Genomic DNA, 12271 nt, shown 5'->3' with positions numbered 1-12271 from the left:
GATTTAAGTTCATCTAATCTTGTAAAATCAGATAGAACCCTTTTAAACTTGTTAATAAATTAGGTTAATTTAATAGTAAGTAAATAAATTAGAACACCGTTCCCTGTGATCGACACCCGACTTACCCAAGCTATACTGTAATCTGACTAGGTACATTGCCTATAAGTGCATAGTTAGTTAAGTTTGTTAGGTTATAAATATTAAAATTAGTGAGTACTTTTGTGAACATCAAGTTTTTGGCACCGTTGCCGGGGAACGGCTTAATTTTTAGCTTATTTATTTGCATTAAATTGATCGATCCTTCTTGTGGAGTAAAAACCCACAAAAAGTTAATTTTTCAGCAAAATAATTTTTTCTGTTATTCATAGAGTCCACGACGTGGCATCACTCTGGCCATGACGTGGACAGTTAAAAACTAGATTTTTTTTATTTGACATTAGTTTTTCTTATTTTAGTTCAGTTTTACGTTTTTTTTTAGTTTAGCAAGTTGCAGGAGTTCATGACCAGAAGTTCAAACACACACGTGGTGCCACCACTTGAAGACCCCGAGTCTACACTTCACAAGAAAAAGACGCCCTTGCAAGAATTGAAGTCAGCTTTTTCTAGGAAGTCGGGAAAGAAGAAAGGAGAGTCAAGTTCATCAGCAAAGCACAAGAGCAATCTTGAGCATTTGGATCATACACCCGTCCAAACCGAGTCCGAAAGCGATACCGAGACAGAATTTGAAGAACACACGAGCGAACCCGAGAACGAGCCAAGGAACGAGATGGCAACGATCGAGGAAATGTCCATGGGAGCTTACAAGAAGCGGATCCGAGAAGATGTGGGTCCCGGTTTAGTCCAACCCGCAATACCTGCCACTACCACATTCGAGCTGAAGGGACACATATTGACCGCACTGAAGGACATCCGTTTTTTCGGGAAAGATCATGAGGATGCTTTTAAGCATCTAGATGAAGTCAACGACATTGCGGATTACTTCAATGTCCCAAATGTCAACAGAAACACAGTCTTGCTTAGGATGCTTCCCATCACTTTCAAAGGAGCTGCTAAGGAGTGGTTGAAAGCACTGCCACCGGGTACAATCACCACTTGGGCTCAAATGCGTGAGCAATTCCTGGACCAGTTTTGCCCGCCATCCAAGATAGCAAAACTCAAGAAGGCAATAGCCAACTTTGAGCAACAGCCGGGGGAGTCACTATATGAAGCATGGGAGCGGTACAAGGGCTTGCTCAGAAATTGCTCTCAACATGACCTAAATGTGCAGCAAGAGATGTCAATCTTTTATGACGGGGTCAATGTGATGACAAGACAACTCCCTGATTCTCAAGGACCGTTGACAAAGAAAAATCCAAGGGAGGTCAAGGAGTTAATTGAAGAATTCGCGAAACACTCTCGCGAATACCACAACCCAAGGCAAGATGGAATCAAAGGGGGTGGAGGGGCCCAAACTGAAGAAATTGCAGCTGTCATGGCCATGCTGAATAACATGGATCGCAGGATAACACAAATGGACCAGTCGATACATGCCATAAGAGTGGGGAGCGAGAGATGCAGTGGTCCACACTTGACCAAGGACTGCAATGTAGATGAATTTGGGAACAGAAAAGCTCAAGTGTGCTACTCTAGTGGGGATAAATTTGATGAGGACTGGAGGAAACCGAAGAAGGAGTGGCTACCATATGAAGAGTATAAGAGGCAAAAAGAAGAGAAATATAGGCAGACAGGTCGAGGCCTATATCAAAAGGAGCAGTCACCGGCCGAGAAGAAACCCGACCTAGAGACCATTTTGATGAAGTTTATGGAGGCTTCGGAAAAGAGACACGATACCACTGATTCTGCTATCATGGAACAATAAACATTGATAAAGAACAAGCAAGCCTCCATCCATAACCTTGAAGTACAATTTGGTTAACTAGCCACTCTAGTTCATGAAAAATTGTCCCCGAAGAATCCCGAAGTAAAGACCTAATCTCACGTAATGGCCATTGATACTGAAGAAGATGCAATATCTGAGTTCCTGGAGGGATTGGAAGAAGAACCCAAGCAGCTCAAGAAATCAAGGATCGAAAATGGAGAAAGTGTTGAACCAGGCTCGCCATGACGTGACACTCCTCTGGCTACGACGTGGCGCAAGTATGGTCAAAAGTCCTTTGAAACCATTCCAGCTTATCATCCACCTCTGCCATTTCCCACCCGAGCTACCCTCAGTCAACTGGAGAAGGAGCATTTGGAGTTCGTAAAGCATGTGAAGGGGATCCCAATTAATACCCCTATTGTCGAGTCCTTATCCAAAGCTCCCGAGAACCAGAAATTACTGCAAGACTTGATAGATATGCGAAGGCAATTAAAGAAGCAGTCTACAATGATTCTAAGTGAACAAACTTCAAAAGCTATGTTGGGAGAAACACCAGAAAAAATGGGGGATCCTGGACGCCTCACTCTTCCATGTGAGTTTGGGAATAAAATGAAGGTCAATGCTTTAGCCGATTCTGGGGCTAGCATTAATTTAATGCCTTTTTCATTTTATCAAAAATTGGAGATTCAGAAGATGAAGGCTACAAAAATGAAGATTCACATGGCGAATCGTTCGGTGACACAACCCCGCGGCATCGTGGAGGATATTTTGGTGAAAATTGGAAAATTTGTTTTTCCAATAGAGTTTGTAGTCTTGGACATGAAAGAAGATCCGGATGTTCCAATAATCCTTGGCCGGCCATTGCTTAACACTGTTGGAGCCCTAGTTGATATCCGCGAGTCCAAGCTCACTTTGAGGGTTGGGGATGAACAAGAAGTCTTTGGGATAAAAGATGACTTTCAAGAAGATAAAGAAGAGGTGTTCACAATTAATGAAGAGAATGAACTAGAAGAACTGGAAAAGCTTATGGAAGAAGAGATAAAGGCAGTTCATCAAGTCAAGAGGACAAAGCCAAGAGCATCTGTTCCATATTTGATTGAAGTCATAGCTTACAAGAGCCCGCCTTCTTGGGTAAGCAAAGAGGACGAGGAAATGACAAGTGATGAAGAGGAAGTCACTTCAAGAGTAACAAAGCCAGTGGTGAAAGAGGAGGAGAATACTATGGAATGCAAGGAACAAACGAAGGGCACAAAACGCAAGCTTGAAGAAGATGGAAAAGCTAAAAAGGAAATTTCAAAGAAGGCGTATAAAAGGAGAGTTCAAGCGTACAAACGACGATTCAAGGAACAAAAGATTCTAGTGGGAGACTCTTCCGAAAATTCAACATAGGAGGCACGGAGTCCAGCTCAAGACTCCAAGAAAAAAGAAGCGCTTCTCGGGAGGCAACCCGAGTTTGGTTTGCATTTTCCTTTTAAATTTTTTCTCTTTTCTTTCTTTTCTTTTAGCTTTTATTTAGGAAAAACATCAATTCATCATCTAAAAACTGATAATTGGTAAAGAATTAGCTGTAGGGAACTTTAAATAATGAATGATATGCAAAGTAATTAGTTAATATGTTAGAGTCCATTAAAAATGTTGCAATTGGCAGTTTCCACGACGTGGGCATAGCCAGCCATGTCGTGGGTCGAAATGAAAACACGCGATTATAAAGCAGACTTAAGTTTCCACGACGTGGGCATAGCCAGCCACGTCCTGGGCCTTTAAAAATCAGGGGGGGGGGGGACCAATTTCTTAAAACCCTTTGACCGATAATTATCACTCCCCATTTGGAGACTGCCGCACGAACGGGAACATCATAACCCCACAACCAATTTCTTAATCTACTTCCAATTTCCTTGCAAGATCTTGCTAATTAATCTACTTGGTATGTGTTTTACTCATTATTTTGTAGTTAGTTCTTCCAATTTCAAGTTTTCATGGTTAGGGTTTGTATGATTCACGAAATTGGTTGAATCTAGTGGTTGATTTCAGATTGCATGTCATTTACATGTCCATAGGAACAAACCCTAAAAACTAATTTTGGTAGAAATCGCTTATAAAATGACCGATCCAGAAGCTATTTGCGATGCGGCCCATGACGTGGCATAGCCTGGCCACGTCGTGACTTCTGGCAGACCCATTTAATATGTTTTAATGCTTTGGATGTTTGCTGTTTTGGTTTGCTTTTGTATGCAGAAATGGGACCACGACGAGCTGTTCCACAGGAGGAAAACCCGATAGATGTGGCAAGCATACATCCCTTATACTAGTTTCCTCAAAACATTCCCCGACCGTTGCTAACTACCTACAAGAATCGGCTTGGATGGTTATATAATAGGGAGTTTGCAATAGCTCCAATTATCGATTGGGGATGGCTTGGTGGAGTGGGAATGGTTGCAGAGTTGACACGCTATTGGTCGAAAACATACGAAGGGGACCAATTTTCTTTCACTTGTCACGGGTGGAGGAATTTATTCGCCATTCAAGAACCCGTGTACCGGGAATTATCGGTAGAGTTTTTCTCTACCGTATGCTTCGAGGAACGCACTCTTGATTTCACATACAACCGGGCACTTGTGTTTCGTTTGGGCGGTGTATATCGAGAGTGTAGTCTTCAGGAATTTGCTTGGCGTATGGGGCTCTATACAGAAGTGGAGACGCAATCTCCGTTTTTTCATTCCGTTCTTGCTTGGATGTGTGCGGGATTTTGCTCCGGGTACTTTGGATGTGCAGTTCTGGCGGGGCATTTCTAACCATGAGTACAACACTCGTGACTCGAGTGAGTCACAAATACGGAATCCTGTTTTCCAATTTTTGCACCGCCTTATCACTTTTTCAATAAATCACAAGCATCATGGTGATAAGGTCCCCATTTAGAATCTGTTTTATTTATGGACTCTTATTACCCCGGGAGTTTGTTGTGATTTACCTTATATGTTGGCGAGGTTTATGGGGAAGAAAACGGCCAATTCTAGGCCTGGGAGCCCGATTACCGAGGGGCATTTGGTTACTCGCCTGGCTAGGTCATATCATATTTTGACCCATGACTTTGTGAGGAATCTTACTCGATTCCCGGATACAGACTTGGCCATTCAAGTCTTGGGTGTTATGCGAGCGGTGGTGAATATCGGGGGTCGTTTTGTTATATCGCCGATAGATGACGAGCAGGAGGAGGAGCAGTTGGGATAGCAACCACCAGCCAGACCGCGGTGTCGGAATGTGCGGGCTAGAGGTGAAGTCGAGCGAGAGCATGCTGCTTCGCAGTATGTGCAGGGAGTGCCCACCGACCCTTTTCAGAGTCGGGTAGGAACATATTCGGATAATCTACGGGGGCATGCCATTTATCATACCCAGCTTACTGAGGGTATTTCTTCGCATTTGGGTGTGACCCGACCACCTTCTATGCCACCACAGTATCCCTATTTTCCGACATGGGAGGAGCTATGGCGTCCGCAAAATGATGGGGCAGGGCCAAGTGGAGCACAAGATCAAGATGATGATTGATTTTATTTCTTTTGAGTAGTTTTTTTTATGTTGAATTTGGTGTGTGATGTAAAACATTATTAAACTATGATGTTACTTTTTATTTCTTTTGGGTTGTCCATTTTTTTTTTCAGATTAGCATTGGATTTCTAAGGAGCAAAAAAAGGTTAACTTTTGAGTCATGTTTGTCCAGTCCAGGAAGCTTAGAGTCGTGAGTTGGAACCCACAATTCAAGATAAGTGTGGGGTATATTAGGAGAGATGTTATAGTTGGGAAATATATTTGCATAGAAGCGTCTGAAACTAGTTAGCCTTTGGTCAAAGTTGCTAAAGTAAATAAAACAATTAAGCCATTTTCTGCTGATGCCCAGTTTCCACAACGTGGAATCCTAGCGCCACGTCGTGGCGCTCTTGCAGTTTGAAGAAATTCAGCATTTTGGTGTTCGCGGTTTCAACCCATATCATGACATGGCCAGTTACCTGTCACGACGTGACCCAGTTTATCATTGTCACATTTTTTTCTTACAAATACCCACTTTAAAGAATTGAAGTTTCGAGTCATGTTTGTGGTTTATTTACGTATTCAACCAATTCTACACCAAGTTTCTATTTTTGGAAGTCCAATTGCACGTTTTCCACACTTTTGGAGATGCTAACGCCACTACCCTAGGGGAGTCTGTTCCTTTTTCTCCCTTTTCTTTAATTTTGATTTATTTTTATGAATACAATGAAGGCATTGTATGAAATAAGTGTGGGGTAGGTGTAGAAAAAGTAAGTTGCTAGAAAATCATAGAATTTGATAGTAAAAAATTGAAAAATTTTGAATAATTGAATCTAGTAATAATTTGAGCTATAATTACTAGTATTATGTGGGATGATCCGATGAAAGTTCAAATGTTTAGTTGAGCCAATACACGTTATAGCGCATTTGTGGCCTCCCTTATTTTAGTGAAATCATGGAACAAAAACACAACCCCGCTTGGTTTGAGGGATGCAATATGTTTAGCAGCCTAAACCTGAAATGTATCCAGAAAAATTATTATCATTAACCGATAAAGGTTCAGGTTGAGCGCCTCTGCTTAAGCATGTAAGTTTTGAGTGAAAAGAAAAAAAGTGAGGTACATGTTAAAAAAAAAGAAAAAAAAGAGAATTACGAGTAAAGTTTGAAGAATTTTGGAGCAAGTAAAGTGAAGATCAAAAGATCAAAATTCCAAGAAATTCAAAAGTTGAAGATACCAAAAATCAAATAAGGTGGTGAATTCAAAAAAATCAAAGATCAAATGTCAAAGAAAATGAAGAATTCCAAAAGAGCTCCATAGTGGTATCAATGATTGTAATTCTAGATTATGTATGCTTAGGTTGCTCAACTAAAAATACCTAGAGGATAAGGAGGTTTTCTGAGGATGGATTCGGAGGGTTGCATAAAATGAGCATTGTTCGGAAAAAGTGGGCGAGTGTTTATGAAGATTATGAGTATTTAAAGTATGGGGGGGGGGGGTACTTTAGGAAAATTTTAGACACAAAAGCATGCGTTGAGGTCTTGGCATAATGGCTGAACTAGAGTCAGATTGTTCTGTGTGGTGTTAGTAATTAAGAAGTAAGTTTAAATTTGCTTGAGGGCAAGCAAAGCCTAAGTGTGGGGTATTTTGATATTGCCATATTTATACTTATTTTTAGGCAATATTTAAGTACATTTTTATTAATAAAGTGGTAATATGTTTAGAATAATGATACTTATGACTTTCAATTGTTATTTTCAGTCAATATAAAGGATTTTTAAAGAGAGGGACCAAAAGTGCCAAAATGTGGAACATGGGAGGCTTGAAAGACAAGAAAAGAATAAATTCACGATAAACACTCAGTTCACGACGTGGCAATGAAGCCCACGACGTGGCATGGGTGTTCCAGAAGATAAACATCGCGACGCGGAGGATTTCCTTGAAGGATACGGATTGCTTGAAGCCCACGACGTGGCACCTCTGGACATGACATGGCGCGGGTTTTTGAGGATTATATAAGTCCTCCTGATTATTACGAAAGGGAGAGCTTTTGGCAGAAGAAAAGAGTTCTAGGAGACGATTAAAAACGAAAGAAAGGTTCTGGATGAGGGTTTTCAACACCAAAAGAAGTAAAGGTTTATTTTTTAGTTAAATAAGAACATGTCTTTCATTAGTTTTAGCTGTTTTGGTTTAGTTGCTATGATGAGCAGCTGAATCTAGCTACTCTTGTTTAGCTAGATGAAGCTTTAAACTTATGAATAGTTATATGCTTATGGATTAAGTTTAGTTGGTAAAAAATGCTTGTGTTTGATTCGCATAACCTAGCATGCTATTATTTGTTTATCTATTTGCTTGATTGCATGTTCTGTGTAGCTTAGTGACCATTAAACTGCATGAACCTGTTTACCTAATAATTTAGTGAAGATTGAATTATTAGAGCTAGGATTGACCAATCTTAGTTAGTAATTAGAATGAATAAAGCTTAGCTATGCCAAAGAACGTGTATTGTGACCATAATTGCGTTTATACAACAAATCTTACATAGCATATTTACATTCATAATTAATTATGTGTTTAATTATGTGTGAACATACATGGTTTGACATGAATTAGTTAATTATTGGTAAGATAGAACTAAATTACTAATACAACTAAAAACCTAACTTAATAATCCGTAATCACTAGCTAGCCATAAAGGAGAAGTGGACTCAAACTAAACAAGAGTGTGTTTTTATTTATTGAAGTTGATTTAAGTTCATCTGATCTTGTAAAATCAGATAAAAACCCTTTTAAACTTGTTAATAAATTAGGTTAATTTAATAGTAAGTAAATTAATTAGAACACCGTTCCCTGTGATCGACACCCGACTTACCCAAGCTATACTGTAATCTGACTAGGTACACTGCCTATAAGTGCATAGTTAGTTAAGTTTGTTAGGTTATAAATATTAAAATTAGTGAGTACTTTTGTGCACATCACATATGTTACAGTCCAGGTCGGATCTTTCGATCACGCAGAGGAGGCAACATATGCCTAACAGACAGAAAGAAAGAAAATAACCTTCTACAAACCTAGTTTATCGGAATTCCCAGTCACCCTATCCAACCGGAATTAAGGACAGAATCCGCACATCGAGGAAAAGTGAATCCACTATTCTAGATACGAGCTCTTTAGTGTTACCAGTAGATTCTCGTGTATCTCCCGGCTCAACCTATCCGAGCGTCGTATTGTCAGGCTAACTGGATCTAACTAGGTCAATGTTTGTCAAGTCCTTGAATTATTCAGGGTTTAAGTCTTCCTAGTCAAGTCCATTTTAAATCTTTCGTGCCTACCAGCGCATCGAACATAGAGCCTGGACAATTCAGATTCAGTCCCTTACACAGATTCAGATTGTCTGTTATCACATGATTATATCACTTCTCAAAACATCTCCTGCAAGCACATTCCATTAACACCATTTTTTAATAAATTTTTCTATTTTTTTTGTTTTTATTTCTCCCCCTAAATTTGTGCATAGTGACCGATTGAATTTGCATCCAGAAGGTCTGATAACAGCACGCATAATCTCAGAACATATCCAAAAATTCTTCATGTCATAAGCACTAAACCCATTTGTGATCTCTTCCTTTCTTCCTTTCCCGTAAAGGACACATAGTCTCAAACAATGTTCTGAGCATTGTAGGGTTGAGAGATACCCCCTATCATGTGCCTGGAACATCCACTACCAACAAATCGAAGTATGATGATATGCCTCCACAGCTGCTCCGACACAGAGCAGGATCAATTGGTCTTTGGAACCCAGTCCATTTTGAAACTGGGTCGACCTTTTTCATCAATGCAGGGTACTCTCTCCCATGACATATCCTGCTTATCACAAACAAAAGATGTATAAATATTAGAATCGTTAGAAGATTTGGGAGATTGAGCCTTCAGAACCCATTTTTAGTTGAGTTTAACCCATTTCTTTTTTGATCTGATGGGTGGCTCAGCACTTGCTTTTGATCTGGATGTCGGCCATTGAGATGACTTTGACCTAACCGGTCTTTGTTTCACTGGAGCGTCTCTTGGATTGGGCTTCTTGGCCGACATATCCTTCTTGCCCTTGGGATTCGGATTCTTTGCCTCGTGGATTTGATTCTTGGCCTTCTGCGCGTTCCAGTCACCATTGTCTGAACGTGACCTGGAAGGGTTTCTTTTGAAGTATCTTCCACTGGGCGCGTTCTGCCAACCTCATGCATAGTAGGGAATGTATGCGTGATTAGGACAATTTCTGGCAATATGTCCAGGTGTTCCACAGTGAAAACAAGTCTTTTTCTTCACTGTGAAGCTATTTCTTCTTGCCCCTGGTGGCGTATCCTTGCCTTGTCTCTTATTGTTCCCATAAGCAAAATTACAACAGGCACTCTGTTTCACTAAAATTGGTGGCCTGTATTTCTCAACAGCAGGTTGATCAGAAGCAGCTGAGTTCAAAGCAACAGATTCAGAGCTCAAGGAGATGTTGGTTTGTTCAATGGTTTTCTCATTGTTCTCATCTTCTGCTACTTTACCTGCATATAAAGTAGAAACATTAGAATCTTCAACCTGAATACCTCTTGACACAAATCCAGCTGGTTTTCCATATTGAAGATGTGCCTCCTTTGCAATTTCTTCCTGTGTCATAGGGATGGATGTGTAGTTATGATTGAAAGGTTGAGGAACACTATCATACCCTAGACCCTTGTTTTGATTATCTTTAAATTTTAATTGGGTTTCAAATAAGGAATCGACTGTCTGACTTGACGCAGTATAATTTTTGAAACTGACATCTGTTTTTCCACACTTAATTTTCAATGTGTCAAGTTCTTCAGTTACAGCAACAAGTTGTCTCTGGTAGTCATTGGAGCCACCGCAAACTCACCCGTTCACACCCAATCTCACCACTTAGATACAGTAAGTGTATCTATTTCATCTTATCATGGAGACATACCTCCATTCAGATCCAAAGTAGATCCTATTGGTTCGAGTCGCCCTAAGGTCTCCAAGGTATCACACTTGCACTTTTTTGAGCCTAAGTAGTTGAACTCCATTCTAATTCGTGTCACATAAACACTGTAAACAGCTGTTGCACTGCAGGGCACTTCTTCAGCCCTAGCCAGAACTGAGCCATGGCCTGACTTGACTTCAGGTCAAGGAGACCGAGAAAGCTCAGTAAATCCTATTCCACCACCATTACTTACAAGTGGTCTAGGTGTGGGGAGCACAAGTGTGCAAGGAACCATGAACCCGAGGGACACCTTGGCATGACAAAGATTTGACGGATATAACACCGATGATTCTTGGACTCGATGTCGTCTATGTACTGAGTCCAGACTTAGGAAAATTAAAGTGTTTAAAAGGGAAGTTCAAGCAAGGAAAGCACAACAAGTCCAAGAACAACAAAAAAAGGAGAAGGATCTTCAAACTGTAGCAAAATATTAGGCTGACACGTTCAATAGCGCAAAAACAGTCCATGACATCTTGAAGATTCAACAATGGATGTCCCAGATGGAAGCAACCATTCAACTAGCCCAAGTCATGGAAGGTGGTGCTTGTCCTTCAAAGCCCCCTCAAAATGAAGAGGTGCATGATTCAAATGATGATGGATCCACAATTGATATAAGCTCAAGCCCAATGTTCGGACTCAATGACATTGATCTAGAAGATGTTCAACAGCCTCCCAACTCAGAAGAATTTATGATGGTTTTTGAAGAAGAAGAGTCGAGTGGATCCCAACACTCCACCTCGAAAACAAAAGCGGAGAAAAAGAAGAAGATTGTAGTATCAAGGAAGGAGTTTCTAAATCTCCAAGCCAGAGTTGATCAGATCCTGGCCGCAGTCACGACTAAAGAACCAATGAATACCAAAGTTCCTACACCTCAATCTATAGTGGAACGTGTGGAAACTCTTGAGACCAGGGAAATGATGCTTTCTCAAAGAGTTAGCCTCAAGATTGAAATGGGAATCCGAGATCTGGATAATCACCGCACTTCTGATCACAATGAGTTCCTTTCCACTGCGGAAAAGCTCATCAAGGAGATAACTGCGTTGAACAATGAGTTCAAAGCTTCCCTTGAAAAACAAGTCATTTACTCCAACAAGTTGGTCGAAGAAACTCACGATGCCTATGAATCCATTCTTGCGGTTCTATAAACCACCATCAACGACTTACAACGATCCCTAAGTGCCAACTCAAGTATTGATGAGATCTTGCGGCTTACCATAGAAATCTATCAATTAATTTTCAACAAAGAAATTCCCAACAACCAGCAGCTCTATGAAGAAATGAAGTTCAATTTAATGAAACTTTTTCAAAAATTGATGGTCTTAAACAGTGTTTTGAGGAGCAAAAAATTGTTACTTCCTTAAAAGGAGTAATTGAGACTCCTCCGCAATGTCATCATGAACAAGGTCATTCTCATTAAAAGACTCCTTCAATTCATCAAACTCCTCCTAGAATCCAACAGAATCCTCCCAAAGAACAATACAAAACTTCAACTCTGCAACAAACTCCACCACAAACTCCACCACAACAAGATCCTCATTAATCTCCACATCAGACTCCTCCGCAATTCAGAAATTTGGAGCCCACAATGTCCTCGGATCATTCAAATGACTCACCGGCCACTCTTCAAAGAAAAAGCGACTTGAGGGCCGCGAAGTTTGCTAAACAAATATGGAGGGAACATGGATTTTATACAACCATGGATGAGTCTTTAATCAATTCTTGGGTAAACCCTACCCGAAGGCTTCTAGATGATGATTTTATTCCAATCCTAAATTATGCTGATCTTCCATCTAATGGATATTGGGACATACCAATCTCTCACAACTCTAAGTTTTTCCTTTTTTTTGAGCCTTTTGATCTACGCCTTCTA

The 12271-nt window shown here is 40.4% G+C and overlaps 1 non-coding gene across 1 annotated transcript; it reads right to left on the bottom strand.

Annotated features, from left to right (window-relative positions):
* Window positions 1-1150: 1150 nt before the first annotated feature.
* On the bottom strand, window positions 1151-1257 carry LOC111897561 (small nucleolar RNA R71). Its single transcript, XR_002852305.1, has one exon. It is a non-coding gene; the product is annotated as a small nucleolar RNA R71 (small nucleolar RNA).
* Between the last annotated feature and the right edge of the window lie 11014 nt (window positions 1258-12271).

The sequence above is a fragment of the Lactuca sativa genome, chromosome 2, assembly GCF_002870075.4.
Source record: "Lactuca sativa cultivar Salinas chromosome 2, Lsat_Salinas_v11, whole genome shotgun sequence".
In the NCBI taxonomy this organism is placed as follows: domain Eukaryota; kingdom Viridiplantae; phylum Streptophyta; class Magnoliopsida; order Asterales; family Asteraceae; genus Lactuca; species Lactuca sativa.
Note: the sequence above shows the minus strand (reverse complement) of the source record. Positions and strands in the feature narration are given on the sequence as shown.